This window comes from Anas platyrhynchos, chromosome 30, assembly GCF_047663525.1.
Source record: "Anas platyrhynchos isolate ZD024472 breed Pekin duck chromosome 30, IASCAAS_PekinDuck_T2T, whole genome shotgun sequence".
Classification (NCBI taxonomy): Eukaryota; Metazoa; Chordata; class Aves; order Anseriformes; family Anatidae; genus Anas; species Anas platyrhynchos.
In genome coordinates this window covers 47,687-75,640 of record NC_092616.1, presented here as the reverse complement: position 1 = coordinate 75,640, position 27,954 = coordinate 47,687, and the positions used below count along the sequence as shown (strand labels likewise).

General features: G+C 50.6%; 2 long non-coding RNA genes across 2 annotated transcripts; both read left to right on the top strand.

Moving 5' to 3' along the window:
• Positions 1 to 1,141: 1,141 nt before the first annotated feature.
• LOC119713056 (uncharacterized) lies at positions 1,142 to 5,310 on the top strand. The gene is made up of 4 exons (XR_011805332.1): positions 1,142 to 1,278; positions 2,072 to 2,173; positions 3,807 to 3,879; positions 5,209 to 5,310. It is a non-coding gene; the product is annotated as an uncharacterized lncRNA (long non-coding RNA).
• A 522-nt stretch (positions 5,311 to 5,832) lies between these two features.
• Positions 5,833 to 7,220, top strand: LOC139999956 (uncharacterized). The gene is made up of 3 exons (XR_011805347.1): positions 5,833 to 6,014; positions 6,124 to 6,202; positions 7,104 to 7,220. It is a non-coding gene; the product is annotated as an uncharacterized lncRNA (long non-coding RNA).
• Positions 7,221 to 27,954: the final 20,734 nt, after the last annotated feature.

Here is a 27,954-nt window from a genome sequence, read left to right as displayed (position 1 = left end):
AACTCTCATGATGTGGTCTGATAGGATGGAGGAGAAAGCAGAAATCCAGCAATGCTGTCTTTCCTACTCCTCAAAACCAATTCCGTTGACAACTGGGAATGCTTCCAGCTGGAAAAAAATGCCAGAATGAAGTGGAGGACTCCTTGCCATCACTGTGTTTCTGGAGCACACCTCTACCTTTCTGTCCAACAGGGGGTTCTTCTTGGGAGATAATTGCCCAACATGAATAAACACAACCAAAGCCAGAGGACCCATCTCCGCAACAAGACGATAAATAGAAAAGACATCTCTAGATGCAGACCCCAGAGCTCCAATTCACTATGTCCCACTAGTGGAAGTTATTTTCTAGGCTTTGTTTTTAAGGCCACTGGCTGCCTCCTCCCTTATGCTGCCCATTCTCCCTGTTGTCCTGTCTTCTTTCTCCTGCATTGCTTCCTTTCCTTGGTGGACCTTGCTGAGCTCTTTGATGTTTTGTTGTATATATATGTATGAAGACATAAAACTGTTAGAGAGTGTCGAAAGAAGGGCAACAAACAAGAGGGTCTCTTTTAACAGGGGGATTGAGGTTTGTGGCAAGGTTTTGGTAGCAATTTAGGGGCTGCACTGTGCTGGACACAGCAACAGACGCACCATAAGCCAAAGTCAGACAATAAGCCAAGGTGTGTTCACGTGTGGTTTACTGTGGTTTACGTATAGAAGAAAGTTTTCGCCTATTGGTGAGTATACTGCAGATTTGCTGCATTGTTCTAAATTAAATAGCAAGATAAGTGATGGCATAGTAGGCTGGGAAAATATTTCTAGAGTATTAGCGCATTTTGAGCATCATTTTAACTGTTTATGCAAACATGAAGATTATTAAAATCAGTGTTTATTTAGGTCTGTATGTAAACAGGTGATCATGTTGTATAGCATGCAATAAATGGTTTGTGAATGCTGCTTGAAGAATGAAAAGAGTAAGTCAGCTCCACAAGGAATAAATGAATTTTGTTCATTTGTGCAATGCAGAGATTAGAATTAGACCAACAGCATGGAACCAAAGTCTTGCTCTGTGCCTTTTATCTGTAGGACAGTTCATGGAGGCTTCAGCAGCCCTATCTGTTTTCTAGCACTCTGAAATGTCCTCTGTGGTGCTGCACCCAGTTGAAAGCCTGCACTGATTGTGCTGAACTTTCCTAACAGGAGGCACGGGTCCTTCGTCGGACGCTGGCTGGGGATGTATGCTGCGATGCGGGCAGATGATGCTGGCCCAAGCACTGATCTGCAGACACTTAGGGAGAGGTGAGTGCTGGTCCTGAGGGAACTTTGGTATTGTCTGCAGACGCTTCTTCGTAAGTACTCCATTAAAAGCACAAACCCTGAATTTATTAGTGAGACTTTCTTTGATGCCCTGGTAACAGTTCCTAATGAATCAATTCATATTCAGCTGGGTGAAATCATCCCAGCCTGAAGCAGAGAAATAGGCATAGAAGGAGAACAAATGGGGAATCCTGTCGCCATTATTTTATAAACCTTTTAGTGTAACACCCAAGTTGAGGCCAAGGGAAAACCTGCCACTGTGGGACAGTGCTCTTACCCTTCTCTTCACTCCTCACTTGTCAGCAGCACGAGGTCCAAACCCCCCTGGTGCAAGCTCTTAAGCATGCATGTCACATCCCAGGATGCTGCCAGTGGAGTGTTTGGACTTTCTGTATGGATCTTATGTTGTTATTTAATGGGTGCTTAGAAATCCAACAAGGTCTAAACACAGCCTGTACTTTTAAATAATCTTGGAAGCTCATAGATACTGGAATGGCTATCAACACGCAGCATGATCCGTCAGAATATGTTTGCAGTTGATGTTTTTGTTTTGTTTTATTTTCCCTGTTTTGACAATCTAGCCTATGATGATAAAGGGCAGCTTGATGATAAATAACAAGCTTGGAATTCTAGGAGCTCTACACAAAATGTAAATATTCGAGATGAATTGAAATGTCTTTTAACATCTCATTATAAAGCTTTCTGCTGTCTAGACATTTGATCAGTGTAATGAAAACGTCACCATTTTTTATTCTATATCAATTTTTCCTTTCAGATTGGCAATGGGAAAAACACAAAAAACAACCAGAAGAATATCACAGAATCCTACGATGCTTTCTCGACAGGAAGGCTTGCTGTTATTCAATCCACCAGATGGGTAAGAACAAACATAAACTTTCAGGTTTTTTCCACTGAAATTTCTGCTGTGTTGAATCACTAATTTGCAGTATGTTAATTCATAATTTTAAAAAGTGGATGTGAAGACAATGTGTATGTGTCGTGGTTCCGCTCGAGTGGGCAGCCGAGCTCCACCACAGCCGCTCTCTCACTCCCCCTCCTCAAAGAGGAATGGGGAGAAAATATGTGAAAGGGGCTCAAGGATTGAGATAAGGACGAGAAAATCACGCAATAATTAGTGTAACGGGCAAACCAGACTCAGCATAAGAAGACAGATAGTAAGATTTATTGCTCATTACTAACAAGCTAGAGAAGTGAGAAACAAAGGAAAGAAACCAAAAGCACCTCCCCCCCATCCACCTTCCTCCACCTCCTCCCCCCGAGCGGCGCAGGGGAACGGGGGAATGGGGGTTATGGTCAGTCTACAGCACTTCTTCTCTGCCGCTCCTTCTCGGTCACTCTCGTCCCCTGTGCTGTGGGGTCCCACCCACGGGATGCAGTCCTTGACGAACTGATCCGGCGTGGGCTTCCCACAGGCAGCAGCTCTTCCAGAACTGCTCCAGATATGGGTCCGTACCACGGGGTCCATCCCTCAGGAGAAAACTGCTCCAGCCTGGCTCCCCTACGGGCAGCAGCTCCTGCCAGATCACCTGCTCCTGCGTGGTCTCCTCTCCACGGGCTACAGGTCCGGCCCGGAATCTGCTCCGGCAGGGGTCTTCCACAGGCGGCAGCCTCCATCGGTGCAGGGCCACCTGCTCCACCGTGGTCTCCTCCACGGGCTGCAACGTGAAACCCTGCTCCACCGTGGTACTCCATGGGCTGCAGGGGGACATCCTGCTTCACCATGGTCCTCACCACAGGCCACAGGGGACTTCTGCTCCGGCGCCTGGAGCACCTCTCCCCCTCCTTCTACACTGACCTTGGCACCTGCAAGGCTGTTTCTCACTCCCTTGACTCTCCCGGCTGCTGTGTGGCGCAGCAGTTTTTTCTCTGTCTTAAATATGCTCTCACAGAGGCGCAAAACAACATTGCTTATTGGCTCAGATTTGGAAAACAATGGGGCCCTTCCCAAACATGGGGCAGCTTCTAGATCTTTCTCACAGAAACCACCCCTATGGCCCCCTGCTACCAAAGCCTTGCCACGTAAACCCACTACATACCCATACATTTTGTATGCTTATACAAAAATAAAAAGGTATGCAGATGGGCGCAAAGACTAGTAGTACAGAAACATTCCCTGAGACCTAAATAAAGCCATGTACTAGAATCTAGCTCTTGATAAACTCTGTGAGCCTTGGGTACCAGAGTCAGTAATGTTAGAACAGACAGTCTTGTAGCTTATTGCTGTAATTTGTAATAAGGGGCACTAACATTTGTTAACTTGTAATTCTCATTGTAGTTTAGAAGCCTTTTGTTTTTTAAAGAAACTGGCACTCCCTAAGTTTTGAAAAGAGCATAGATTGAGAAAATAATTGTTATTGCTAAATACAGATCGCAATTACTCTAGAATGTTTGACAGTCACGGTATTTACTGTATATTGTTCCCACATTCTTTATGGTCTCATTTTTCTTTGATTTTGTGTACGTGTGTCTTTTTTTCACTATGAAAACAGCACAGGTGGGTGTTGGAGAGGGAAAGTCAATTGGAGAATGGTTTGGACCAAATACAGTTGCTCAAGTACTAAAGTAAGTGAGATCATACCAGTCTCATTCAGAACGTACTCCCCTGGGGCAGCCAAGAGAAGGCCCAGGCAGAGTTTTGAAGGCTGCATCTCCCCCTGTCCCACAGTCAGGAATGTACTTGCCATCTATTTACAAGTGCAGCATGGAATGTCATGCCACAGCTCGGTGTGCAGGTACTGAGTTGGGAATGGGTGACCTCTAAATTTTAATAAAGGAAGAGCCTGAGGAGAAGAAACTGCAGGAAAGTCTCCTGCTATGCCGTCTGCATGCCCTCACCAGTCACACCACAGATGTATATTCCTTTCTGCACAGTGGCACAGCTCTGGCAGGTCGAGAGTGCCACCGTGTAGGTCGGAGTGGTGGTGTGAAATATCAGAGAGAAGCCATCTCGGCTGAGGAGGGAACTGAGCTGCAATTCCTCCCTTTCTGAGCAACAGTTCTGCGAGCAAGGCTACTGGATAAAGATGGGAAGCTCCTCATAGTCTGGGAGCCACACTGAAAGGAACTGAGGCTGCTCAGTTCTCCAGGGGTACGTGGAGGTGTCTTACCTCAGGCAGGGGCTAGGCTACAGGTTCTGCGAGCTCAGCAGCAAGTCTTTGACACCCTGGAACAGGCACATGATCTGAAGAGGGAGGGGAGCTGAAGCATGCCCTGGACTCCAGATCTTTCATGGCCAAGTTTTTCATGGTGAAACGCTCACCCCCATTTCTTTCTGGCTTATTTGAAACAGCTAATTCTGCCAGTGCAGCTTAAGAGTGTAGCTCCCTTCCCCAAAGGTTTGGATTTTGCAGAAGTGGACATAAAACTGTGTGCTGCTGTCTCCCACTGAAGTTTTGGTGCCCCAAACCCTTAGCTGATTTAGCTTTTAATGCCCCATTTCTGCTGTGCACACAGGCTCAGGCAGAAGTAATTCCACTGAATTCAGTGGAATTTCTTAAGCAAAAAGTAATCTGCAAAACTGGCATAGGAATTTTTTTCTTTTCCAGATGAGAAAAGACACAACTGGGCAAGAACCCATTGCAGAGACTGTCGAGTGCAATAAAAAGTAATAAACTTGATGTAGTTGGACTGTTACTGTCACTGCACTTAGCAGTAAGACAAAACAGTTTGCACATGGTGCAGCGCATATGTTTTTCCTGGTACCACTCAGTACCTATTTTTCTAAAGATATTAAACATTTAATGTTTAAAGTTTTCTTTTTCTTACATGGAGACTTTAAAAAATGCAGAAAGGATGTTTTTTCTTAAGGAAAAAAAAAAAAATGGTTCTGAGTGTAAAGCTACCCTTTTGATCCAACTAGTTTATATTAATTAGTACCTTAATGTTTTCTAGGAAGCTTGCTTTATTTGATGAATGGAATTCATTAGCAGTTTATGTATCTATGGGCAATACGGTGGTCATTGAAGACATCAGGAAGTGACACCTCATCAGTTTTCTGGTAACAGTTTCTGATTTGACTCCATTTGCCAGCATGTATCTAAACATGAACAAATACTTGGGGGGCCATGGCTTTGTCTTGCAAGGGTAAGAAGAGGGAAGAAGGACATACAAACTCAGTTGTGTTTTTTTGATCCCTGATGCCAACTTCGTGCTCACATCACTGGATGTGAAGAGCTCCTTGAAGAATTTCTACTGTCATCATTGCTGCCATTTCATTTCTCTGGCGTTTTATAGGCAAAGCTTGACACTATTAATAACATTAATAGTACATGTCACTGCAGTCTTAAATTGTCATCCCCCAATCATTTATCTAACGTCTCACTTGGACGTGCCAGCACATACTGTCTGCTAGAATCACTTCTACTAAATAGCTGTAATTGCCATGCCCGGCTCGTTTTGTCTTGGGTGCCCTATAAAGATCCCTGGCAAACTAGCTTAATTCACTACTGAGAGGAAGATCTGCTTTGTGTTCCTCTGTGCGTTGACTGATTTCTAGTTTTATTCCCGCAGAAAAAATGTGCTGGTGCCCTCCTCAGAGCAGCAGCGCGTCCCACAGCAGTGCACATTTGCACAGAAGTGCTCTTGGCCGAAGCAAGAACGCAGGAGGACTCTGCACAGGCTGGAAAGCCCTCTTGCTTATTATACCTCTACGACTAGGGATAAATCACATAAATCCCGTATATATTGATGCATTTAAAGTAAGGTTTTCTTTCGATTCATTGCTCGTTACTGTCAAATAATTTTGGGTATCTGTGATGTCAGTAAAGAAATGAATTACAATTTCCTTTATTCCTTTTGAACTCCTAGGAATGCTTTAAGATGCCACAGTCTTTGGGAGCATTAGGAGGGAAACCAAATAATGCCTATTATTTCATAGGATTTTTAGGTAAGGAAAAACGAAACTTATTCCAAATGTGCAGATGATCAAAAGAGAACATTTTTTGAAGGGGAAATAGTAAGGAGTCTAAGCGTGAACCTCTAGAAGTAAAGAAAGATGAGAATAGAATAAAATAAATGAAGAAGCATATCTAAAAGAGTTTAGAAACAGTATGAGATGATCCTTAACAAGAGCAGAAAGTTAACAGCAAAGCTAGGTGTAAAAATAAGTGATGACATCAACAAGAGCAGCATACTAAGAATAGCTGATAGCATTTGACAAGTGTATTGGTCAAATGTCACTTTTATTTTCTTGTATTTCAAAACTGTTTCTGATAGCAGTATCTTTTTCACCTTTTGCATACCTTCTGTTATTAAGTATTGCTCTAATTAATTTAAAATGCATTCCTTCAGATTTCACCCCACTTTGGGCCAAAATTTTGCAACCCTATTTTGTCCTTTTGTAAAACCTAACCTGTTTTAGTTAGGCTTTTTTGTTCCAATTTCTGAATGAATGCCTAATGGGATTACAGATTGCATCTGTGAACATCCTGTACCTTTTAATCTGTCAAATGTTAGTGTTTACAACACTTGAGATTTTTAAAAAAACAAAAAAAAAAAAAAAAAAAAAAAAAAGGTACTGGATCTCACATGGAAAAATAAAAGTATGTGACAAAGATAGAACATAACCAACCAAAAAATTACAGTAATAGGTCACCAATAGGAAGTTATACTAAATACCCTGTGGGAAACGTTGTGTCTAAACCTTCCGATTCTCTTAAAGAATCCCTAGCTGGAAAGTCTAGATTATACTGTCTGCGATGGCAATCTAATTTCTATTTTACAGTTCTGGACCAAGTGCTTATTAATGTCACTTGCTTGTTTTTAACATACGGCTTTTACCCATCCAGGCAATGAGCTGATCTATCTGGACCCTCACACCACTCAAAGCTTTGTAGATTCAGAAGAAAATGGCACGGTTGACGATGAGAGTTTCCACTGCCCGGAAGCCCCACATAGAATGAAGCCCCACATACTTACAATGGTGGAAGCAACCACCAGATGGCTGGAAACATATCCTGTGCCTCATGCCACCGCCCGGAACACCATCCTGGGCCTTGAAAAGCAAGTCCTATGGCGACATGGCACCCCAGAAAGAATAGAATCAGACAATGGGACTCACTTCCGAAACTACCTTATAGACACTTGGGCCAAAGAACATGGTATTGAATGGGTGTATCACATCCCCTATCATGCACCAGCCTCCGGGAAAGTTGAACGATACAATGGCCTGTTAAAGACTACCTTGAAAGCAATGGGCTCTGGGACGTTCAAAAACTGGGATACGCATTTGGCAAAGGCCACCTGGTTAGTCAATACTAGGGGATCTACCAACCGAGCTGGACCTGCCCAATCAAACCTGTTACGTACTGTAGATGGGGATAAGGTTCCTGTAGTGCATGTAAAAAATATGCTGGGTAAAACAGTCTGGGCTACTCCTGCCTTAGGAAAAGGCAAACCTATTCGTGGAATTGTTTTCGCTCAGGGACCTGGATACACTTGGTGGGTGATGCAAAAGAACGGAGAGGTCCGGTGTGTACCTCAAGGAGATTTAATACTGGGTGAGAATAGCCCATAAACTGAATTGTACCATGTTAATTAGTATATTACACTGTATGTTATCACTACCATGATTACTATAGGTGACTAATTAGAATGTATGGAAAAGAGTGTAACCTGAGCATGACATAAATGGTATGGAATAAGGGGTGGATAGATGTCCTGGTTTCAGTTAGCACAGAATTAATTTTCTTCGTAGTAACCTAGGAATGCTGTGTTTTGGCTTAGGATGAGAAGAGTGCTGATAACACCCCGATGCTTTAGTTGTTGCAGAGCAGTGCTTATGCTAAGCCAAGGACATCTCAGCCTTTTGCTCTGTCCTGCCAACGGACAGGCTGGGGGTGCAGTAAGAGCTGGGAGGGGACAGACCCCGGACAGGTGACCCAAACTAGCCAAAGGGTTGTTCCATACCATCTGACGTCATGCTAAACAATATATAGGGGTGGCTAGCCGGGGGAAGGGGGCCGGACTGCTCGGGGTTAGGCTGGGCATCGGTCAGCGAGTGGTGAGCAATTGCATTGTACATCACTTGTTTGTACATATTATTATTATTTCCCTATTATCACCATATTATTATTATTGTTATTTTGTTATTATTATTTTGTTATTATTATTTTCCTGTCTTATTAAACTGTCTTTATCTCAACTCACGGGCTTCACTTTCCATTTCTCTCCCCCGTCCCAGAGAGGGAGGGGGGAGGGTGAGCGAACGGCTGCGTGGTGTTTAGCTGCCGGCCGGGTTAAACCACGACAGTCTTTTTGGCACCCAACGTGGGGCCCGAAAGGTTGAGATAACGGCAGATCTGACCAGAGTGTGTTAAACTAAAATTGGTGTAAGGATTAGACCTGCTTAATAGTCACTTGTCATAATGCTGATTGCTTTAATCTCAACTCTGCTGCGCCTGTTTTCCAAATTGGGTATTATAGTACATTATTTTCCATATTTGCTCTCTGTCGTGTTGTTTATCCTCTCCGGGCCCTGGTTTCAGATCATTATGGTACTGTGTGTTGTAGCAATGGCTTATGAGACGATGAAATATGTGGTCATGACTCTAACTTGTCATTTGTATTCAGTAACATCATCGACTCTGTACTTTGGAAACTGTATCTTGGAAACTATTAGCAATTATACCTATTGTTTTTTTTCATAGGGAGTCAATCTGTGGAGGGGAAAGGGGAGGATATTTTTCCTTACTTGCTTACTCTCCCTTTCTCCTTCACCACCCCTGTATCCTCCTGGATCACTCTGCCTTCCTCCTTCACCACCCTCTTATCCCCTGAGCTTGTCACAATAGCTCTCCAAGATATTGAATATTTTTGGGATACTCAGAATACCATAGTCTTGTTGTTCTGCCTCCTGAATGCACTTCAGTTTCTGCTTAAAGTTAAACAACTACTTGGGAAGCTCATTCGGAGATCTGCCCGGAGGCAGTATAGTTGTGGGTGGCAGGGAGTATGGGCGGATATGGGCAGGCATCTAGAGCAGTTGGCACCCCCAGTGTGTTGGAAATTCACCCCTGAACAATGGCAAAATCCTCAAAAACTGGCAGAATGCTTGAAAAAAAGGTGTCATGATTCTGGCAGTTCCAAAGTAACACAAATCATTGTAACGTGCTGGGGCCTGGCTCATGCCTATCGAGCTGCCATTGATACTGCTATCAACTTAGTGACAGACCCTGCGGCCACTCCAAGCCCTGTGACAGATCCAATGGCCACTGTGACCCCTACGGTGGACTCGGCAGCCGCTCCAGCCCCAGCTCCTGCAGCCACTGCCACTCCAGATCCGGTTCCTGCAGCCGCTTCAGTCCCAGCTCCTGCAGCCGCTTCAGTCCCAGCTCCTGCAGCCGCTTCAGTCCCAGCTCCTGCAGTCGCTCCAGTCCCAGCTCCTGCAGTCACTCCAGCTCCAGCTCCTGCAGCCGCTCCAGCTCCAGCTCCTGCAGCCGCTCCAGTCCCAGCTCCTGAAGCCGCTCCAGTCCCAGCTCCTGCAGCCGCTCCAGTCCCAGCTCCTGAAGCCGCTCCAGTCCCAGCCCCTGCAGCCGCTCCAGTCCCAACTCCTGCCGCTACTCCAGTCCCAGTTCCTGCAACTGCTCCAGTCCCAGCTCCTCAAGCCACTCCAGCTCCAGCTCCTGAAGCCGCTCCAGCTCCAGCTCCTACTGCTGCTCCAGTCCCAGCTCCTGCAACTGCTCCAGCTCCAGCTCCAGCTCCTGTAGCCGCTACAGCTCCAGTTCCTGCAACTGCTCCAGCTCCTGCAGCTGCTCCAGCTCCTGTGGCCATGTCAGAGAAACGAGCTGTAGCAGTGCAAGTTGACCCTGCAGAGGGTATTCCAACCCCTGTAATGGGGTCAGAGAAACGAGCAGTAGCAGTGCAAGCTGCCCCTGCAGAGGGTATTCCAACCCCTGTAGTGGGGTCAGAGAAACGAGCAGTAGCAGTGCAAGCTGCCCCTGTAGAGAAGGTGAAAAAATGGTATAGAGATTCAGGTCATTTAGAACGCAGAGAGTCTTCTGCCAACCCAGGTAAGGCTTCTGCCAAAACTAGGTATAGAGATGACGAAGATGACGACGACGCTGGGCCATCAAGGATTCAGGAGGAGGAAGATGAGGATGCCGAAAAAGCAACAGTAACTACCCGAAGCCTAAACGAGCGCGAGCTACGAGATGTGCGAAAAGATTTTGGTCGCTGTATAGGTGAGCAGCTTGTCACCTGGCTGCTCCGGTGCTGGGACTCTGGAGCCAATTGTGTGGAATTAGACGGCAGGGAAGCCAAGCGGCTGGGATCCCTTGCTCGAGACGCCGGCATTGACAAAGCAATTGCAGATGGAGCACAATCCACCAGCCTCTGGAGGCGTCTCCTCTCAGCTGTGAGGGAAAGGTATCCCTTCAAGGAAGAACTTTTATGTCTACCAGGCAAGTGGACCACTATGGAGAAGGGAATCCAGTACCTGAGGGAATTAGCCGTACGGGAAGTGATTTATGAGGATCCAGACCTCAGACAAACATCCAAAGACCCAGATGAAGTCAAGTGTACACGACCCATGTGGCGGAAGTTTGTACGGAGTGCACCATCATCATATGCCAGCTCATTGGCAATAATGGCCTGGAAAGAGGATGAGGAACCCACAGTGGATGAAGCGGCTAAACAACTCCGGCAGTACGAAGAAAGTCTCTCCTCTTCCTTACAGGCCTGCGTCTCAGCTGTGGAGAAACTTTCTGAAAAGGTTCACCAACTTGAAGAGAATCTATTGTCCTCCCCACCTGAACCAACCAGTGTCCACCGACCAAAAGAGAACACCTGGGAGAAACTTTCTGAAAAGGTTCACCAACTTGAAGAGAGATTATTCTCCTCCGCACCTGTACAAAGCAGTGTCTCAGCTGTCAGGGGTAGGCGTTCACCCACACAAGGAAGACGCTATGGTGGGTACTCACCCCGTGCCACCCTGTGGTTTTACTTACGAGACCATGGAGAGGACATGAGAAAATGGGATGGAAAATCTACCGCGACCCTAGAGGCACGGGTACATGAGTTGCAAAAGAAAACAATCAGGAAAAAGGGATTCTCCGAAAAGTTTGCTGCTCCAACTTCCAGCAGACAGTCCTTCAAACACAGAAACGAAGAAGATTCTGACCAGGATTAGGGGGGCCCTGCCTCCAGCCAGGGGGAGGAAAGGGACAATCGAGTTTATTGGACTGTGTGGATTCGATGGCCTGGCACATCACGCGCACAGAAGTATAAGGCTTTAGTAGACACCGGTGCACAATGTACTATAATGCCATCGAGCTATAAAGGACCAGAGCCCATCTATATTTGTGGAGTGACAGGAGGATCTCAGCAGTTGACTGTATTGGAGGCTGAAGTGAGTCTGACTGGGAATGAGTGGGAAAAGCACCGCATTGTGACTGGCCCGGATGCTCCATGTATCCTTGGCATAGACTATCTTAGAAGAGGATATTGCAAGGACCCAAAAGGGTTCCGGTGGGCTTTAGGTATAGCTGCCTTAGAGACAGAGGGCATTAAACAATTATCTACCTTGCCTGGTCTCTCAGAGGACCCCTCTGTTGTGGGGTTGCTGAGGGTCGAAGAACAGCAAGTGCCAATCGCTACCACAACTGTGCACCGGCGGCAATATCGCACTAACCGAGACTCCCTGATCCCCATCCATAAGCTAATTCGTCAATTGGAGAGCCAAGGAGTGATCAGCAAGACCCATTCACCTTTCAATAGTCCCATATGGCCAGTGAGAAAGTCTAATGGCGAGTGGAGACTAACAGTGGACTATCGCGGCCTGAACGAAGTCACGCCACCACTGAGTGCTGCAGTGCCGGACATGCTGGAACTTCAGTACGAACTTGAGTCGAAGGCAGCCAAGTGGTACGCCACAATTGATATCGCTAATGCATTTTTCTCCATCCCTCTAGCCGCAGAGTGCAGGCCACAATTTGCCTTCACTTGGAGGGGAGTCCAATATACTTGGAATAGGCTGCCCCAGGGGTGGAAACACAGCCCTACCATTTGCCATGGACTGATCCAGTCTGCGCTAGAGCAGGGGGAAGCTCCTGAACACCTGCAGTACATCGATGACATTATTGTGTGGGGTGACACAGCAGAGGAAGTTTTCGAGAAAGGGAAGAAGATAGTCCAAATCCTTCTGAAAGCCGGTTTTGCCATAAAACAAAATAAAGTCAAAGGACCTGCACGAGAGATCCAGTTTTTAGGAATAAAATGGCAAGATGGACGTCGTCAAATCCCAATGGATGTGATCAACAAAATAACAGCTATGTCTCCACCAACTAACAAAAAAGAAACACAGACTTTCCTAGGTGTTGTGGGGTTTTGGAGAATGCATATCCCAAATTACAGTCTGATTGTAAACCCACTCTACCAAGTAACCCGTAAAAAGAATGAGTTTGAATGGGGCCCTGAACAACGACAAGCCTTTGAACAAATCAAGCAGGAAATAGTCCATGCAGTAGCCCTTGGGCCAGTTCGAACAGGACCAGATGTAAAGAATGTGCTCTACACTGCAGCCGGGGAGAACGGCCCCACCTGGAGCCTCTGGCAGAAAGAACCTGGGGAAACTCGAGGTCGGCCCCTGGGGTTTTGGAGTCGGGGATACAGAGGATCTGAGGCCCGCTATACTCCAACTGAAAAGGAGATATTGGCAGCATATGAAGGAGTTCGATCTGCTTCGGAGGTGGTCGGTACTGAAGCGCAGCTCCTCCTAGCACCCCGATTGCCGGTACTAGGCTGGATGTTCAAGGGAAGGGTCCCCTCTACGCATCATGCAACTGATGCTACATGGAGCAAGTGGGTTGCACTGATTACTCAGCGGGCTCGAATAGGAAACCCCAGTCGCCCAGGAATACTGGAAGTGATCATGGACTGGCCAGAAGGCAAATACTTTGGGATATCATCAGAGGAGGAGGTGGGTCGTGCTGAAGAAGCTCCACTGTACAACCAGTTGCCAGAGAATGAAAAGAAATATGCCCTGTTCACTGATGGGTCCTGTCGTATTGTGGGGAAGCATCGGAGATGGAAGGCTGCTGTATGGAGTCCTACGCGACGAGTTGCAGAAGCTGCTGAGGGAGAAGGTGAATCGAGTCAGTTTGCAGAAGTGAAAGCCATTCAGCTGGCTTTAGACATTGCTGAACGAGAAAAATGGCCAGTTCTCTCTCTCTACACCGATTCATGGATGGTAGCAAATGCCCTGTGGGGATGGTTACAGCAATGGAAGCAAAACAACTGGCAGCGTAGGGGCAAACCCATCTGGGCTGCTGCATTGTGGCAAGATATTGCTGCTCAGGTAGAGAACCTGGCTGTGAAAGTACGCCACGTAGATGCTCATGTGCCCAAGAATCGGGCTACTCTACTGAAGAACATCAAAACAACCAGCAGGTGGATCAGGCTGCTAAGATTGAAGTAGCTCAGGTGGACCTGGATTGGCAGCATAAAGGTGAATTATTTATAGCCCGATGGGCCCATGACACCTCAGGCCATCAAGGTAGAGACGCAACATACAGATGGGCTCGTGATCGAGGGGTGGACTTGACCATGGACGCTATAGCACAGGTTATTCATGACTGTGAAACATGTGCTGCAATCAAGCAAGCCAAACGGTCAAAGCCTCTTTGGTATGGAGGACGATGGCTGAAATATAAATATGGAGAGGCCTGGCAGATTGATTACATCACACTCCCTCAAACTCGCCATGGCAAGCGCCACGTACTTACAATGGTGGAAGCAACCACCGGATGGCTGGAAACATATCCTGTGCCTCATGCCACCGCCCGGAACACCGTCCTGGGCCTTGAAAAGCAAGTCCTATGGTGACATGGCACCCCAGAAAGAATAGAATCAGACAATGGGACTCACTTCCGAAACAACCTTATAGACACTTGGGCCAAAGAACATGGTATTGAATGGGTGTATCACATCCCCTATCATGCACCAGCCTCCGGGAAAGTTGAACAATACAATGGCCTGTTAAAGACTACCTTGAAAGCAATGGGCGCTGGGACGTTCAAAAACTGGGATACGCATTTGGCAAAGGCCACCTGGTTAGTCAATACTAGGGGATCTACCAACCGAGCTGGACCTGCCCAATCAAACCTGTTACGTACTGTAGATGGGGATAAAGTTCCTGTAGTGCATGTAAAAAATATGCTGGGTAAAACAGTCTGGGCTACTCCTGCCTCAGGAAAAGGTAAACCTATTCGTGGAATTGTTTTCGCTCAGGGACCTGGATACACTTGGTGGGTGATGCAAAAGAACGGAGAGGTGCGGTGTGTACCTCAAGGAGATTTAATACTGGGTGAGAATAGCCCATGAACTGAATTGTACCATGTTATTAGTATATTACACTGTATGTTATCACTACCATGATTACTATAGGTGACTAATTAGAATGTATGGAAAAGAGTGTAACCTGAGCATGACATAAATGGTATGGAATAAGGGGTGGATAGATGTCCTGGTTTCAGTAAGCACAGAATTAATTTTCTTCCTAGTAGCTGGTGGAATGCTGTGTTTTGGCTTAGGATGAGAAGAGTGCTGATAACACCCCGATGCTTTAGTTGTTGCAGAGCAGTGCTTATGCTAAGCCAAGGACATCTCAGCCTTTTGCTCTGTCCTGCCAACGGACAGGCTGAGGGTGCAGTAAGAGCTGGGAGGGGACAGACCCCGGACAGGTGACCCAAACTAGCCAAAGGGGTATTCCATACCATCTGACGTCATGCTAAACAATATATAGGGGTGGCTAGCCGGGGGGAGGGGGCCGGACTGCTCGGGGTTAGGCTGGGCATCGGTCAGCGAGTGGTGAGCAATTGCATTGTGCATCACTTGTTTGTACATATTATTATTATTTCCCTATTATCACCATATTATTATTATTATTGTTATTATTGTTATTTTGTTATTATTTTGTTATTATTATTTTCCTGTCTTATTAAACTGTCTTTATCTCAACTCACGGGCTTCACTTTCCATTTCTCTCCCCCGTCCCAGAGAGGGAGGGGGGAGGGTGAGCGAACGGCTGCGTGGTGTTTAGCTGCCGGCCGGGTTAAACCACGACATAGGGTTAGGGCTAGGGTTATTGTTAGGGGGTTAGGGTTAGGGGGTTAGGTTTATGGTTAGGGGTTAGGGTTAGGGTTAGGGTTAGGGTTAGGGGGTTAGTGTTAGGGGGTTAGGTTTATGGTTAGGGGTAAGGGTTAGGGGTAGGGTTAGGGTTAGGGTTAGGTTTTGGGTTAGTGTTAGGGTTAGGGTTAGAGGGTTAGGCTTAGGGTTAGGGATAGGGTTAGGGTTAGGGTCAGGGTCAGAGTCAGAGTCAGGGTAAGCGTAGTGAGATCCTCTCCTGAGCCTATGTTATTTTCCAAAGATTGATTGACGCTTTTAAGGTTTCAGGTTACCCAATAGTAACCCAATATTTTGGGTTATGTCTGTAGGGGTTTCGAGGATTTTTAGGGTTAGGGCTTGAGGCTTTTTTGTAAAGGCGGTAAGGGCTAGGGTTACAGTGCGTGCTGGTAAATGTAATTCTTGAAAACTCGGCCCGTGATTGGCTGTGCCGGCTGTCCAAGGAATGCTGGTAAATATAGTTTTCCGGCACCAGGCTTCCGAGAGGCCATGTTGGGTGCCCAGAGCATGCCTGGAAATGCAGGGTTAGGGTTAGGGTTAGGGTTAGGGCACATTTTAGCGCGACGCCGCCCGGACACATTTTAGCGCGGCGCCGCCTGGACACATTTAAGCGCGGCGCCGCCCGGGCACATTTAAGTGCGGCGCCGCCCGGACACATTTTAGCGCGGCGCCGCCCGGACACATTGTACTTGTGGGGCTGGGAGGTTGGGATTGGATTTTTAACGGTTTTGGATTTTTAACAGTTAGTATTTTAGGGATTTGGGGGTTAAGGTTTTAAGTTTTTCAGGGTTAGTGTGTTAGGGTTTTAGAGTTTATGGGTTGTAGTGTTGAAAGGTTTTTTAGGGTTAGGGTCTTAGGATTTTCTTTTTGGTCAATTATTTAGGGTTAGGGTTTTAAAATTTTAGTTTTATTTATTTATTTATTTATTTATTTATTTATTCAGGTTAGGTTCTCCAGGGTTAGGGTTTTGAGTGTCCTAATTTTTTGGGTTAGGGTTTGGAGCATCTTAATTTTTTGCGTTAGGGTTTTGAGCATCTTAATATTTTGTGTTAGTGCTTTGAGCGTCTTATTTTTTTGGATTAGTGTTTGGAGCGTTTTTGGGTTTAGGTTTTTGGGTTTTTAGGTTTTAGTTTTTGGGTTTAGGTTTTGAGATTCATGTTTTTTGGGCTTGGGATTTGAACGTCTTAATTTTGTGGGCTTGGGATTTGAACGTCTTAATTTATTGGATTAGGAGTTTTAGGCATAGGTCTTCAGGTGTTTAGTGTGGTAAATATTTTGGGTTATGTCTGTAGGGGTTTCGAGGATTTTTAGGGTTAGGGCTTGAGGCTTTTTTGTAAAGGCGGTAAGGGCTAGGGTTACAGTGCGTGCTGGTAAATATAATTCTCGAAAACTCGGCCCGTGATTGGCTGTGCCGGCTGTCCAAGGAATGCTGGTAAATATAGTTTTCCGGCACCAGGCTTCCGAGAGGCCATGTTGGGTGCCCAGAGCATGCCTGGAAATGCAGGGTTAGGGTTAGGGTTAGGGTTAGGGTCAGGGCACATTTTAGCGCGACGCCGCCCCGACCAAATTTTAGCGCGGCGCCGCCCGGACACATTGTACTTGTGGGGCTGGGAGGTTGTGGGGAACATCTGGAGAAGGTGCCTGTAGGGTTTGGGGGAGCACCTACAGGGTTTGGGGTGGGATCTGTGGGGCTGGGGGGGGTCTCTATGGGGCCGGGGGGGTTTTGGGGGGGATGTGACCCTATGGGGTGCCCCCCCCAGAACCCCAACCCGCGGCTGACCTAGCATTTTAGCGTGGCCGCCGTCCACCGGCAGCTTCATGCCCGTCTTCCGCTCCCAGTGGCCCGCGGGGCGCCCGGTGGCCCTACCGGCGTCACCAGCGGCCACCTTGGGGTCAACGGCGGCGGTTTTGGGGTCAACGGCAGCGGTTTTGGGGTTTCGGTCTGGGGGGTGCTGACATGCCCCCCCCCGCACCCCCCCAGGCATCCTGGCCCTGCAGCTGCCCCCGGGGGGGCTCGACGCCGAGTCCTCCAGGTGAGAACCAGTCCCCTCCGCCCCCTAAATGCGCCCCCAGCCCCCCAAATGCCCCCAGACCCCCCCCAAATTGACCCCCCCCAATTTATTCCCCCCCCCCCCCAGAGCCTGCCTCCACCTGGCCGAGATGCAGCGTCGGGTGCGGGAGGCGCTGGCGAAGCGCGAGCGGTTGCTGCGGGCACGGGTAGGACGGCGGGGGGTACAAAATTGTGGGGGGGCACCAAGGCGGGGGGGGTCCATGGAGCTTGGGGGGACCCCAAGCGGGGGGGGGGAACCAAAATGAGGGGAAAACCAAGTGTGCGGGGTGCGCTTGCCGGGGGGACGCATTTGCGGGGCGCACCGGGGGAGGAACCAAAATGAAGGGGGAAACAAGTGTGCGGGGTGCGCTTGCCGGGGGGATGCATTTGCAGGGCGCACCGGGGGAGGAACCAAATGAGGGGGGAACCAAGTGTGCGGGGTTCGGTTGCCTGGGGGACGAATTTGCGGGGCGCACCGGGGGGGGGTCCATGGGGCTTGGGTTAGGGTTAGGGTTAGGGTTAGGGTTAGGGTTAGGGTTAGGGTTAGTGTTAGGGTTAGGGTCAGAGTCAGAGTCAGGGTAAGCGTAGTGAGATCCTCTCCTGAGCCTATGTTATTTTCCAAAGATTGATTGACGCTTTTAAGGTTTCAGGGGTAGGGCACTAGCGTTGGGTTTCAGCGTAAGTGTTCTCAGGGTTTATGTTTAGGATGCCCAGAGGGTTATGTTTGGGTGCCCAGAGCATGCCTGGAAATGCAGGGTTAGGGTTAGGGTTAGGGTTAGGGCACATTTTAGCGCGACGCCGCCCGGACACATTTTAGCACGGCGCCGCCTGGACACATTTAAGCGCTGCGCCGCCCGGACACATTTTAGCGCGGCGCCGCCCGGACACATTGTACTTGTGGGGCTGGGAGGTTGTGGGGAACATCTGGAGAAGGTGCCTGTAGGGTTTGGGGGAGCACCTACAGGGTTTGGGGTGGGATCTGTGGGGCTGGGGGGGGTCTCTATGGGGCCGGGGGGGTTTTGGGGGGGATGTGACCCTATGGGGTGCCCTCCCCAGAGCCCCAACCCGCGGCTGACCTAGCATTTTAGCGTGGCCGCCGTCCACCGGCCGCTTCATGCCCGTCTTCTGCTCCCAGTGGCCCGCAGGGCGCCCGGTGGCCCAACCGGCGTCACCAGCGGCCACCTTGGGGTCAACGGCGGCGGTTTTGGGGTCAACGGCAGCGGTTTTGGGGTTTCGGTCTGGGGGGTGCTGACATGCCCCCCCCCGCACCCCCCCAGGCATCCTGGCCCTGCAGCTGCCCCTGGGGGGGCTCGACGCCGAGTCCTCCAGGTGAGAACCAGTCCCCTCCGCCCCCTAAATGCGCCCCCAGCCCCCCAAATGCCCCCAGACCCCCCCCAAATTGACCCCCCCCAATTTATTCCCCCCTCCCCAGCGCCTGCCTCTACCTGGCCGAGATGCAGCGTCGGGTGCGGGAGGCGCTGGCGGAGCGCGAGCGGCTGCTGCGGGCACGGGTAGGACGGCGGGGGGTACAAAATTGGGGGGGGGCACCAAGGGGGGGGGGGTCCATGGGGCTTGGGGGGACCCCAAGGGTTGGGGGGAACCAAAATGAGGGGAAAACCAAGTGTGCAGGGTGCGCTTGCCGGGGGGACGCATTTGCGGGGCGCACCAGGGGAGGAACCCAAATGAAGGGGGAACCAAGTGTGCGGGGTGCGGTTGCCGGGGGGACGCATTTGCGGGGAGCACCGGGGGGAACCAAAATGAGGGGGGAACCAAGTGTGTGGGGTGCGGTTGCCGGTGGGACGCATTTGCGGGGCGCACCGGGGGGGAACCAAAATGAAGGGGGAACCAAGTGTGCGGGGTGCGCTTGCTGGGGAGATGCATTTGCGGGGCGCACCGGGGGGGGTCCATGGGGCTTGGGTTAGGGTTAGGGTTAGGGTTAGGGTTAGGGTTAGGGTTAGGGTTAGGGTTAGGGTTAGGGTTAGGGTTAGGGTTAGGGTTAGGGTTAGGGTTAGGGTCAGAGTCAGAGTCAGGGTAAGCGTAGTGAGATCCTCTCCTGAGGCTATGTTATTTTCCAAAGATTGATTGACGCTTTTAAGGTTTCAGGGGTAGGGCACTAGCGTTGGGTTTCAGCGTAAGTGTTCTCAGGGTTTATGTTTAGGATTTTAAGTTGTTTAGGTTTGGATTTTTAACGGTTAGTATTTTAGGGATTTGGGGGTTAAGGTTTTAAGTTTTTCAGGGTTAGTGTGTTAGGGTTTTAGAGTTTATGGGTTGTAGTGTTGAAAGGTTTTTTAGGGTTAGGGTCTTAGGATTTTCTTTTTGGTCAATTATTTAGGGTTAGGGTTTTAAAATTTTAGTTTTATTTATTTATTTATTTATTTATTTTTTCAGGTTAGGTTCTCCAGGGTTAGGGTTTTGAGTGTCCTAATTTTTTGGGTTAGGGTTTGGAGCATCTTAATTTTTTGCGTTAGGGTTTTGAGCATCTTAATATTTTGTGTTAGTGCTTTGAGCGTCTTATTTTTTTGGATTAGTGTTTGGAGCGTTTTTGGGTTTAGGTTTTTGGGTTTTTAGGTTTTAGTTTTTGGGTTTAGGTTTTGAGATTCATGTTTTTTGGGCTTGGGATTTGAACGTCTTAATTTTGTGGGCTTGGGATTTGAACGTCTTAATTTATTGGGTTAGGAGTTTTAGGCATAGGTCTTCAGGTGTTTAGTGTGGTAAATATTTTGGGTTATGTCTGTAGGGGTTTCGAGGATTTTTAGGGTTAGGGCTTGAGGCTTTTTTGTAAAGGCGGTAAGGGCTAGGGTTACAGTCCGTGCTGGTAAATGTAATTCTTGAAAACTCGGCCCGTGATTGGCTGTGCCGGCTGTCCAAGGAATGCTGGTAAATATAGTTTTCCGGCACCAGGCTTCCGGGAGGCCATGTTGGGTGCCCAGAGCATGCCTGGAAATGCAGGGTTAGGGTTAGGGTTAGGGTTAGGGCACATTTTAGCGCGACGCCGCCCGGACACATTTTAGCGCGGCGCCGCCTGGACACATTTAAGCGCGGCGCCGCCCGGGCACATTTAAGTGCGGCGCCGCCTGGACACATTTTAGCGCGGCGCCGCCCGGACACATTGTACTTGTGGGGCTGGGAGGTTGTGGGGAACATCTGGAGAAGGTGCCTGTAGGGTTTGGGGGAGCACCTACAGGGTTTGGGGTGGGATCTGTGGGGCTGGGGGGGGTCTCTATGGGGCCGGGGGGGTTTTGGGGGGGATGTGACCCTATGGGGTGCCCCCCCCAGAGCCCCAACCCGCGGCTGACCTAGCATTTTAGCGTGGCCGCCGTCCACCGGCCGCTTCATGCCCGTCTTCTGCTCCCAGTGGCCCGCGGGGCGCCCGGTGGCCCAACCGGCGTCACCAGCGGCCACCTTGGGGTCAACGGCGGCGGTTTTGGGGTCAACGGCAGCGGTTTTGGGGTTTCGGTCTGGGGGGTGCTGACATGCCCCCCCCCGCACCCCCCCAGGCATCCTGGCCCTGCAGCTGCCCCCGGGGGGGCTCGACGCCGAGTCCTCCAGGTGAGAACCAGTCCCCTCCGCCCCCTAAATGCGCCCCCAGCCCCCCAAATGCCCCCAGACCCCCCCCAAATTGACCCCCCCCAATTTATTCCCCCCCCCCCAGCGCCTGCCTCTACCTGGCCGAGATGCAGCGTCGGGTGCGGGAGGCGCTGGCGGAGCGCGAGCGGCTGCTGCGGGCACGGGTAGGACGGCGGGGGGTACAAAATTGGGGGGGGGCACCAAGGGGGGGGGGGTCCATGGGGCTTGGGGGGACCCCAAGGGTTGGGGGGAACCAAAATGAGGGGAAAACCAAGTGTGCAGGGTGCGCTTGCCGGGGGGACGCATTTGCGGGTCGCACCAGGGAAGGAACCAAAATGAAGGGGGAACCAAGTGTGCGGGGTGCGGTTGCCGGGGGGACGCATTTGCGGGGCGCACCGGGGGGAACCAAAATGAGGGGGGAACCAAGTGTGTGGGGTGCGGTTGCCGGTGGGACGCATTTGCGGGGCGCACCGGGGGGGAACCAAAATGAAGGGGGAACCAAGTGTGCGGGGTGCGCTTGCTGGGGAGACGCATTTGCGGGGCGCACCGGGGGGGGGTCCATGGGGCTTGGGTTAGGGTTAGGGTTAGGGTTAGGGTTAGGGTTAGGGGTAGGGTTAGGGTTAGGGTTAGGGTTAGTGTTAGGGTTAGGGTCAGAGTCAGAGTCAGGGTAAGCGTAGTGAGATCCTCTCCTGAGGCTATGTTATTTTCCAAAGATTGATTGACGCTTTTAAGGTTTCAGGGGTAGGGCACTAGCGTTGGGTTTCAGCGTAAGTGTTCTCAGGGTTTATGTTTAGGATTTTAAGTTGTTTAGGTTTGGATTTTTAACGGTTAGTATTTTAGGGATTTGGGGGTTAAGGTTTTAAGTTTTTCAGGGTTAGTGTGTTAGGGTTTTAGAGTTTATGGGTTGTAGTGTTGAAAGGTTTTTTAGGGTTAGGGTCTTAGGATTTTCTTTTTGGTCAATTATTTAGGGTTAGGGTTTTAAAATTTTAGTTTTATTTATTTATTTATTTATTTATTTTTTCAGGTTAGGTTCTCCAGGGTTAGGGTTTGGAGTGTCCTAATTTTTTGGGTTAGGGTTTGGAGCATCTTAATTTTTTGCGTTAGGGTTTTGAGCATCTTAATATTTTGTGTTAGTGCTTTGAGCGTCTTATTTTTTTGGATTAGTGTTTGGAGCGTTTTTGGGTTTAGGTTTTTGGGTTTTTAGGTTTTAGTTTTTGGGTTTAGGTTTTGAGATTCATGTTTTTTGGGCTTGGGATTTGAACGTCTTAATTTTGTGGGCTTGGGATTTGAACGTCTTAATTTATTGGGTTAGGAGTTTTAGGCATAGGTCTTCAGGTGTTTAGTGTGGTAAATATTTTGGGTTATGTCTGTAGGGGTTTCGAGGATTTTTAGGGTTAGGGCTTGAGGCTTTTTTGTAAAGGCGGTAAGGGCTAGGGTTACAGTCCGTGCTGGTAAATGTAATTCTTGAAAACTCGGCCCGTGATTGGCTGTGCCGGCTGTCCAAGGAATGCTGGTAAATATAGTTTTCCGGCACCAGGCTTCCGGGAGGCCATGTTGGGTGCCCAGAGCATGCCTGGAAATGCAGGGTTAGGGTTAGGGTTAGGGTTAGGGCACATTTTAGCGCGACGCCGCCCGGACACATTTTAGCGCGGCGCCGCCTGGACACATTTAAGCGCGGCGCCGCCCGGGCACATTTAAGTGCGGCGCCGCCTGGACACATTTTAGCGCGGCGCCGCCCGGACACATTGTACTTGTGGGGCTGGGAGGTTGTGGGGAACATCTGGAGAAGGTGCCTGTAGGGTTTGGGGGAGCACCTACAGGGTTTGGGGTGGGATCTGTGGGGCTGGGGGGGGTCTCTATGGGGCCGGGGGGGTTTTGGGGGGGATGTGACCCTATGGGGTGCCCCCCCCAGAGCCCCAACCCGCGGCTGACCTAGCATTTTAGCGTGGCCGCCGTCCACCGGCCGCTTCATGCCCGTCTTCTGCTCCCAGTGGCCCGCGGGGCGCCCGGTGGCCCAACCGGCGTCACCAGCGGCCACCTTGGGGTCAACGGCGGCGGTTTTGGGGTCAACGGCAGCGGTTTTGGGGTTTCGGTCTGGGGGGTGCTGACATGCCCCCCCCCGCACCCCCCCAGGCATCCTGGCCCTGCAGCTGCCCCCGGGGGGGCTCGACGCCGAGTCCTCCAGGTGAGAACCAGTCCCCTCCGCCCCCTAAATGCGCCCCCAGCCCCCCAAATGCCCCCAGACCCCCCCCAAATTGACCCCCCCCAATTTATTCCCCCCCCCCCAGCGCCTGCCTCTACCTGGCCGAGATGCAGCGTCGGGTGCGGGAGGCGCTGGCGGAGCGCGAGCGGCTGCTGCGGGCACGGGTAGGACGGCGGGGGGTACAAAATTGGGGGGGGGCACCAAGGGGGGGGGGGTCCATGGGGCTTGGGGGGACCCCAAGGGTTGGGGGGAACCAAAATGAGGGGAAAACCAAGTGTGCAGGGTGCGCTTGCCGGGGGGACGCATTTGCGGGTCGCACCAGGGAAGGAACCAAAATGAAGGGGGAACCAAGTGTGCGGGGTGCGGTTGCCGGGGGGACGCATTTGCGGGGAGCACCGGGGGGAACCAAAATGAGGGGGGAACCAAGTGTGTGGGGTGCGGTTGCCGGTGGGACGCATTTGCGGGGCGCACCGGGGGGGGGTCCATGGGGCTTGGGTTAGGGTTAGGGTTAGGGTTAGGGTTAGGGTTAGGGGTAGGGTTAGGGTTAGGGTTAGGGTTAGTGTTAGGGTTAGGGTCAGAGTCAGAGTCAGGGTAAGCGTAGTGAGATCCTCTCCTGAGGCTATGTTATTTTCCAAAGATTGATTGACGCTTTTAAGGTTTCAGGGGTAGGGCACTAGCGTTGGGTTTCAGCGTAAGTGTTCTCAGGGTTTATGTTTAGGATTTTAAGTTGTTTAGGTTTGGATTTTTAACGGTTAGTATTTTAGGGATTTGGGGGTTAAGGTTTTAAGTTTTTCAGGGTTAGTGTGTTAGGGTTTTAGAGTTTATGGGTTGTAGTGTTGAAAGGTTTTTTAGGGTTAGGGTCTTAGGATTTTCTTTTTGGTCAATTATTTAGGGTTAGGGTTTTAAAATTTTAGTTTTATTTATTTATTTATTTATTTATTTATTTATTTTTTCAGGTTAGGTTCTCCAGGGTTAGGGTTTTGAGTGTCCTAATTTTTTGGGTTAGGGTTTGGAGCATCTTAATTTTTTGCGTTAGGGTTTTGAGCATCTTAATATTTTGTGTTAGTGCTTTGAGCGTCTTATTTTTTTGGATTAGTGTTTGGAGCGTTTTTGGGTTTAGGTTTTTGGGTTTTTAGGTTTTAGTTTTTGGGTTTAGGTTTTGAGATTCATGTTTTTTGGGCTTGGGATTTGAACGTCTTAATTTTGTGGGCTTGGGATTTGAACGTCTTAATTTATTGGGTTAGGAGTTTTAGGCATAGGTCTTCAGGTGTTTAGTGTGGTAAATATTTTGGGTTATGTCTGTAGGGGTTTCGAGGATTTTTAGGGTTAGGGCTTGAGGCTTTTTTGTAAAGGCGGTAAGGGCTAGGGTTACAGTGCGTGCTGGTAAATGTAATTCTTGAAAACTCGGCCCGTGATTGGCTGTGCCGGCTGTCCAAGGAATGCTGGTAAATATAGTTTTCCGGCACCAGGCTTCCGGGAGGCCATGTTGGGTGCCCAGAGCATGCCTGGAAATGCAGGGTTAGGGTTAGGGTTAGGGTTAGGGCACATTTTAGCGCGACGCCGCCCGGACACATTTTAGCGCGGCGCCGCCTGGACACATTTAAGCGCGGCGCCGCCCGGGCACATTTAAGTGCGGCGCCGCCCGGACACATTTTAGCGCGGCGCCGCCCGGACACATTGTACTTGTGGGGCTGGGAGGTTGTGGGGAACATCTGGAGAAGGTGCCTGTAGGGTTTGGGGGAGCACCTACAGGGTTTGGGGTGGGATCTGTGGGGCTGGGGGGGGTCTCTATGGGGCCGGGGGGGTTTTGGGGGGGATGTGACCCTATGGGGTGCCCCCCCCAGAGCCCCAACCCGCGGCTGACCTAGCATTTTAGCGTGGCCGCCGTCCACCGGCCGCTTCATGCCCGTCTTCTGCTCCCAGTGGCCCGCGGGGCGCCCGGTGGCCCAACCGGCGTCACCAGCGGCCACCTTGGGGTCAACGGCGGCGGTTTTGGGGTCAACGGCAGCGGTTTTGGGGTTTCGGTCTGGGGGGTGCTGACATGCCCCCCCCCGCACCCCCCCAGGCATCCTGGCCCTGCAGCTGCCCCCGGGGGGGCTCGACGCCGAGTCCTCCAGGTGAGAACCAGTCCCCTCCGCCCCCTAAATGCGCCCCCAGCCCCCCAAATGCCCCCAGACCCCCCCCAAATTGACCCCCCCCAATTTATTCCCCCCCCCCCAGCGCCTGCCTCTACCTGGCCGAGATGCAGCGTCGGGTGCGGGAGGCGCTGGCGGAGCGCGAGCGGCTGCTGCGGGCACGGGTAGGACGGCGGGGGGTACAAAATTGGGGGGGGGCACCAAGGGGGGGGGGTCCATGGGGCTTGGGGGGACCCCAAGGGTTGGGGGGAACCAAAATGAGGGGAAAACCAAGTGTGCGGGGTGCGCTTGCCGGGGGGACGCATTTGCGGGTCGCACCAGGGAAGGAACCAAAATGAAGGGGGAACCAAGTGTGCGGGGTGCGGTTGCCGGGGGGACGCATTTGCGGGGCGCACCGGGGGGAACCAAAATGAGGGGGGAACCAAGTGTGTGGGGTGCGGTTGCCGGTGGGAGGCATTTGCGGGGCGCACCGGGGGGGAACCAAAATGAAGGGGGAACCAAGTGTGCGGGGTGCGCTTGCTGGGGAGACGCATTTGCGGGGCGCACCGGGGGGGGTCCATGGGGCTTGGGTTAGGGTTAGGGTTAGGGTTAGGGTTAGGGTTAGGGGTAGGGTTAGGGTTAGGGTTAGGGTTAGGGTTAGGGTTAGGGTTAGGGTTAGGGTCAGAGTCAGAGTCAGGGTAAGCGTAGTGAGATCCTCTCCTGAGGCTATGTTATTTTCCAAAGATTGATTGACGCTTTTAAGGTTTCAGGGGTAGGGCACTAGCGTTGGGTTTCAGCGTAAGTGTTCTCAGGGTTTATGTTTAGGATTTTAAGTTGTTTAGGTTTGGATTTTTAACGGTTAGTATTTTAGGGATTTGGGGGTTAAGGTTTTAAGTTTTTCAGGGTTAGTGTGTTAGGGTTTTAGAGTTTATGGGTTGTAGTGTTGAAAGGTTTTTTAGGGTTAGGGTCTTAGGATTTTCTTTTTGGTCAATTATTTAGGGTTAGGGTTTTAAAATTTTAGTTTTATTTATTTATTTATTTATTTATTTATTTATTTTTTCAGGTTAGGTTCTCCAGGGTTAGGGTTTTGAGTGTCCTAATTTTTTGGGTTAGGGTTTGGAGCATCTTAATTTTTTGCGTTAGGGTTTTGAGCATCTTAATATTTTGTGTTAGTGCTTTGAGCGTCTTATTTTTTTGGATTAGTGTTTGGAGCGTTTTTGGGTTTAGGTTTTTGGGTTTTTAGGTTTTAGTTTTTGGGTTTAGGTTTTGAGATTCATGTTTTTTGGGCTTGGGATTTGAACGTCTTAATTTTGTGGGCTTGGGATTTGAACGTCTTAATTTATTGGGTTAGGAGTTTTAGGCATAGGTCTTCAGGTGTTTAGTGTGGTAAATATTTTGGGTTATGTCTGTAGGGGTTTCGAGGATTTTTAGGGTTAGGGCTTGAGGCTTTTTTGTAAAGGTGGTAAGGGCTAGGGTTACAGTGCGTGCTGGTAAATGTAATTCTCGAAAACTCGGCCCGTGATTGGCTGTGCCGGCTGTCCAAGGAATGCTGGTAAATATAGTTTTCCGGCACCAGGCTTCCGGGAGGCCATGTTGGGTGCCCAGAGCATGCCTGGAAATGCAGGGTTAGGGTTAGGGTTAGGGTTAGGGTTAGGGCACATTTTAGCGCGACGCCGCCCGGACACATTTTAGCGCGGCGCCGCCTGGACACATTTAAGCGCGGCGCCGCCCGGGCACATTTAAGTGCGGCGCCGCCCGGACACATTTTAGCGCGGCGCCGCCCGGACACATTGTACTTGTGGGGCTGGGAGGTTGTGGGGAACATCTGGAGAAGGTGCCTGTAGGGTTTGGGGGAGCACCTACAGGGTTTGGGGTGGGATCTGTGGGGCTGGGGGGGGTCTCTATGGGGCCGGGGGGGTTTTGGGGGGGATGTGACCCTATGGGGTGCCCCCCCCAAAGCCCCAACCCGCGGCTGACCTAGCATTTTAGCGTGGCCGCCGTCCACCTGCAGCTTCATGCCCGTCTTCTGCTCCCAGTGGCCCGCGGGGCGCCCGGTGGCCCAACCGGCGTCACCAGCGGCCACCTTGGGGTCAACGGCGGCGGTTTTGGGGTCAACGGCAGCGGTTTTGGGGTTTCGGTCTGGGGGGTGCTGACATGCCCCCCCCCGCACCCCCCCAGGCATCCTGGCCCTGCAGCTGCCCCCGGGGGGGCTCGACGCCGAGTCCTCCAGGTGAGAACCAGTCCCCTCCGCCCCCTAAATGCGCCCCCAGCCCCCCAAATGCCCCCAGACCCCGCCCAAATTGACCCCCCCCAATTTATTCCCCCCCCCCCAGCGCCTGCCTCTACCTGGCCGAGATGCAGCGTCGGGTGCGGGAGGCGCTGGCGGAGCGCGAGCGGCTGCTGCGGGCACGGGTAGGACGGCGGGGGGTACAAAATTGGGGGGGGGCACCAAGGGGGGGGGGGTCCATGGGGCTTGGGGGGACCCCAAGGGTTGGGGGGAACCAAAATGAGGGGAAAACCAAGTGTGAAGGGTGCGCTTGCCGGGGGGACGCATTTGCGGGGCGCACCACGGGAGGAACCAAAAT